The 5,944-nt window shown below is 40.4% G+C and overlaps 1 pseudogene across 1 annotated transcript; it reads right to left on the bottom strand.

Moving 5' to 3' along the window:
* Positions 1-1,550: 1,550 nt before the first annotated feature.
* LOC309958925 lies at positions 1,551-2,622 on the bottom strand (annotated as a pseudogene). The gene has a single exon. The product of its transcript is annotated as an uncharacterized misc_RNA (transcript).
* Between the last annotated feature and the right edge of the window lie 3,322 nt (positions 2,623-5,944).

Below are 5,944 nucleotides of genomic sequence, written 5' to 3' on the forward strand. Positions count from 1 at the left end.
TCCATGCCTAGTGCCCTTCTGATTAAACTTCCTCAGTGGACTCAACTAAGCATTTCCCATGAAGACCACCCAGAAACCTCAGAAGGTCTTAAGTCTGTGTGTGTGTGTGTGTGTGTGTGTGTGTGTGTGTATTTTGATTCCCAGTGCTATACAAGGGACAGACATTGGCCTACCAAACCCTACAAAATTTGGGCCTTGGTTACTTTAAAAATTCCCTTCTCGGTAGCACTTCATGGCAACATGGATGTTCTAAGTTTCTCCTGTTAATGAGATCCAGGTTTATAATTTTAGATGCAGCCTTTTCAGAGCAAGAATCTCTATTTAGGAATAGCCATTCACTAGAACTACAATATAGTAAATCCTATGTCTACTAATAAAAGGAAAATGAAAAAATACAAGAATTGAATAATAATTAGTTTAAAAATCCAATGCTTATACAATATGTATGCATCATAAGATATTTAAAATTATTAATCATTGAATTTGAAGCAGTTCAAATGGCTACACTGGCTAACTAAAAAATAAAATCCTGGTCATGTGTTTTAAATTATAATGTGCAGGGGCTTCCCTGGTGGCGCAGTGGTTGAGAGTTCGCCTGCCGATGCAGGGGACACGGGTTCGTGCCCCGGTCCGGGAAGACCCCACATGCCGCGGAGCAGCTGGGCCCGTGAGCCATGGCCGCTGAGCCTGCGCGTCCGGAGCCTGCGCGTCCGGAGCCTGTGCTCCGCAACGGGAGAGGCCACAACAGTGAGAGGCCTGCATACCGCAAAAAAAAAAAAAAAATTATAATGTGCATATTTTTATTAAAACAAAATTCAGAAAACAGATTATTATGGATAGTTTATCAATTCTTCCAATTAAAATTACAAATTTAATAACCAAAACAGCAAACAAACTCTTTGTAAAATAAATATCCCTTTTTTTCTGAAGAGGAGTATAGCTTGATATTTAGGTGATTAAGTAAGAAGCATAGGCTAAATGTCTGTAGTAACCAAATATTTGCACATCTGTACATACACACAGGTATGATTTGGCAAGCACTAATTCTTTCATTCAATTCTTTTACCTAGCCCGAATTTACTAAAGATACTTAGAGGAAGGAAAATGATCAAAATCTATTTCTGGCTTAGGTGAGGTACCACAATTGACAGTGCAAAACCTGAACATTGCATACTTAACTAATACATTTCCAATATGTGTCAAAGCATTTCAAGAAAAACATAAGATGAAAACACAAGATTACTGTTAAGTACCTTTAGGAATTCAGCTGGGACGTGTGATCCTCAGTTTCCACAATATGCTATTTTTTAACACAGTATCTTACACAGAGTAAATACTTAATCAATTGTTTGTTGAGTTCACTTCCAGACTGTGATCACTGTTGAGTCATCAAGAATTTCTACACTAAAAACTGTGGTATTGTCTAGAATAACAAACGTTGAGATGACTGTTTTTTCTTCCACTTACAATAACCTTGTGTTCATATATCTTCTTGCACAGTTTCCCTCAGAAGTTTTTTTTGAGGAGGTGTCAATCATCTAGTCCCTCTTTCAGAAACTATAATATCTATTGATGAGGCCTATGGGGACGTCAGCTGAACCTTCCATTGATAGGGTCTGTTTCCCAAAGACTAAAACAGAGTTTTTTTCCCAGTAAGCATTTAGAGAGAGAATAACATTCGCAGGCTGTGGTGTGGGTTTTTCCGCTTTGGCATCACAGAAGGACATCAGCTTCATTTTGTAATTCACCAGCATAAGCAGGAAAGGACTGAGAGCAGAGAAGCCTGAAGAGAGGGCTGTGAGAACAGCTGGAAAAAGGGCACAGGCTGCCAAAGTCTTTCAAGAAATAGACTAAGACAAAGTGAGAACTCCAAAGTGGAGAGATCAGCCACATTAATAAAATACTAAACTTGGCCCCTCTTAGGATTTCAATTTCTGAATCACCATCTCCAATCCAGATGTCACCACATGTCATCTTCTTTCTTTCCGAAAGCAGAAGAGACATCCAGAAACAGACAAAGACTAAGACGGCTAAAGGAAGATTATCAATCAGAACCCAAAATACTTCCCCATAGTAAAACTCTACTTGCTGGTTTCCAAAGTCAATTAGGCAATCCATGTGAATCCTGTTAGGAGACAAGGGGTCTGCATCATTTGCTGCATTCAGGTATTCTGATTTTCTAGAATAAGGTAAAACTGGGAGGTACACTGCCATGCCAGCCATCCAAAGTGCAGGAACCACCTTCAAGGAATGCTTCTGATGGTCCGGCTTTGGAGGCTCACTAAAGGGCTGGACAGTCTGGTAAGGTTTCTGGTGGTAGAGCGATGCAAAGTGTAACATGAACTAGACGGCCAGGAAGTCGTCAGGGCTGCCATGAAGTGTAGAACTTGGCAGCCAGCTGAATCCGACATGAAACCAGGAGAATAAACTATTTTTATGACATTCGCCACCAAGTTTTTAACGAGGTGGACAAATATAAGACTGAAAATCAGAAGAAAGGATGCCTCTAAACGCCCAGTCATACATTTCCTTGTAGAATAAAATAAACACATGTTTCCAACAAAGCTCACAAGGATTAGAAGGGGGCAAGCAATGATCAAGCACATCTGCAGAGGGCTTCATGGTAAATGGCAAATCAGTGAGCTCAGACGTCTTCTTCAGTTTGAGTCATTAGGCACTTGAAACACTTTTAAGAAGTCTTTAGTGAGAAGACCTGGGTTTTTCTAATTCACTATGTTGACACAACCCTCACCCTAAGAGTTCGGAGATGGTCTGTAACAGAATTCTGCTTGCTCCAGTGCTGAGCTGCTGGAAACAAAACAGCTTCTCAAGAGGATTCTGTTTTATCATCTCTGGGGATGTAACTATAACGAGAAAGTGCTAGGTATCATCACTTCACTAAAAGTTCTCAGAAATGTATTTATAGCACTGTCATGAGGGAGAGAACAAAATTAAATTTGTGACAGCAAAAGAAAGGTAGCCAGAGGCTGAAATGACCCTCTCCACTCATAAAAAATACTAAAGAAGTGAGGGTGTCTGAATAACAATGAAGATTTCCAAATAACAAAATTACATATTTTGTTATTATACTATATTTTGTTATTATATATGACATTATTTAATGTCAAAATTATATATTTTGACATTAATAACGTGATAGAGATTTATGAAGTATAGCAGTTTTCTAATTCCTCTACCATTTTTGCAAAGCAGATATACTATGACCTGTTCTGATGATCTCTTGGGGTTAGGATTACAAAAGAGATGATAGAAAATACTGTGCTGCCACAGGGAAGGGGATAAAGAAGATAGGGAGGGAGAGAGGGAGGAAGGAAAGAAGGAAGGAAGGAAGCAAGGGAGGGAAAAGGGAAGGGAGGAAGGAAGACATTTTTATAAACATGGGCATTACGTCCAAGACCAAATCTTTTTTTTTTTTTTTTTTTTTTTTGTGGTACATGGGCCTCTCACTGTTGTGGCCTCTCCCGTTGCGGAGCACAGGCTCCGGACACGCAGGCTCAGTGGCCATGGCTCATGGGCCCAGCCACTCCGTGGCATGTGGGATCTTCCCGGACCGGGGCACAAACCCGTATTCCCTGCCTCGGCAGGCGGACTCTCAACCACTGCGCCACCAGGGAAGCCCCAAGACCAAATCTTTAAACTACTGGTTAAAGAAACAGTCTGATAATTTGGAAGTCATTAGGGAGACCCCACCCAACCGCCAACTGGGCACAAGAGGCTAGGAGAAGATTTCTGTCCTAAGTATGACTGCAGAGTACAGAGTAAGGACAGAAAAACGTCATTGAAACATGCTGCTCAAGTAATCACTTTCTGGATGAATTCTGTTGCCCATTCTGAAGACAAACAATTTTCCCTCTACTCTATTTGCTTATAAGTTTCTCTGTCAATCATCGTATCCTGTAGGATACTGTCACAACACATGCTTCACTCTGACCCAGTGGTGCTCTGGAGCCAGCTTGCCCTGACTTGAGCGACTGTGCACATCTCTCCCCAACTCTGTGCTCAGTGACTGCACATTGGAAGCTTGAAATTGGGTATGCTGAGAGTACTTATACCATGGAAATTAGCAAACGCTGCACCTCAGGGCTTTTGGTGGGGGAAGAGTTGTTTTAATTGGACAATACTGGCCTGACCAAAAAATACAGATAGAGTGATAAGAAATTAGCTGGTGTTTTACCTACATAAGGATGAGATCAGTATTAGGTACCCACCAGCCCTTTTAATAAGGGTATGGGTAAGAGGTTTACAGCAGTGTTAACAAGTAGGATAGCTGGACCTTGCAATTCCACTGAGGGGAGGTGGAGTTTGGGGGCTGACACTTCCTATTAACCCCCTTATCCCCAGTTGCCTCTTAAGACAGGTAGCCAACTCAGAGTCCCCACACCACATTTTTCTTCCCTAAGAAACATCCATTACCTCACTGTCAGCTGCAGTCAGTCAAACAGGCACCCCTGAGTTTATACTAATAACAGTGATAATAATATAGTGATAACACAATAATAATGCTCATACTGGTTACTGTTTAACACCAGTTTGAACTAGACATTGTGTTGGTGTTTTGCTTTAATAAATGTCACCTCATTTAATCCTTAATGTCATATTTATGTCACTGCTGAGAAAACAAGACCAGAGACGAAAGTAAATCGCTCAAAGCTGCTAAGTAATGGAGACAGGAATCAAAGCCAGGTATGAGTGATTCCGAAACTACTGCCTCTCCACGCTGTGGAGATGGTGGATTTTCTGTTGACCGTTCTCGATCTTTCCCTAATCGTTTACAATTGGTACACCCAACTGTAGAGGCTAGAGAGCCTATAATACACTTCTCTTGAGAAAAGTTTTCTCGGGTTTATAATACACAAGTCATGCAGATTTTTGGATAGCAATCAGCCTCCTCCATTCTCCTTCAATAATAATAATACACATTATGGGCATTTACACTTCTGCATCTCAGAAAGATCTTTAAAGACTCTGTATACCAGTTCAAGATGCCTTACTTGAAACAGGAAAGGGCTGTTCCCAGCAGTAGTGAGACCCCCATTCCTGACTATGTTTAAGCAGAGGCACAGTGACTGCCTGGAGTGAGTGGGTAGATGAGTGAAACACAACCCTAAACGGCAGACAACATACAGCCCACCTTAACGTGAGATTTAATTCGGAGTAATGAATTAAGAAATTATGTGATGCTATTTCTTAAACATGCCCTAATAGGAACAATTTGTGGCAAATACTACTGACTTAGAGCTCACGGCTAAGGGTAAAAAACGTTTTTTAAACTTCCCTCTCTAAAGGCTTACATAAGCGTTTGTTTTTCAGAGGATTAGCAAACATGTAATATGTTCCTTTGCATTAGAGCAAAAGTGTAAAATATAAATGTCACTCTTTTCCTTCAGGGTTATTTATATACTAGAAAAACAGCACACATTAAAATATAAGGGGAGTAAAATTAATTTTTCTGAATGTGGGCTTGACTGATGGATACTACTTTTGTTAACTAAGGCGCAGTATGGCTAAGGAGGAACCTTCATAAGACTGCCTCAAGAACCTATCTTGCGCTCAGCACAGCACTGGACTCCAAGGACGATGCACAGGGGTGGAAGCCACTGTCCCTGCTTTCAAGAGGCATGTGGTCTAGTTGTAAGAACACAGTGATGCATAATACATGTTATATATATTATATGATGTAACATGTATGTATACATACATGTATATATCATTTCTTATAAGATATATTTAAATAAATTATTTACTAATAATCAATAAATTGTGAAGAATACAATGTAATGTAATAAACTGTGTGGTCACGAGTACAAGAATAAAACACTCAGAGAAGAGAGGGACCCATGTGGGCAGAACTATTTTTAGTCTCCAGTTCACAGGAAAGGAAACTGAAGCTTGGAGAAGTTAAGCCACTTGCCCTCACCAGCAG

The sequence above is a fragment of the Leucopleurus acutus genome, assembly GCF_964270905.1.
Source record: "Leucopleurus acutus genome assembly, chromosome: 3".
Lineage (NCBI taxonomy): Eukaryota > Metazoa > Chordata > Mammalia > Artiodactyla > Delphinidae > Leucopleurus > Leucopleurus acutus.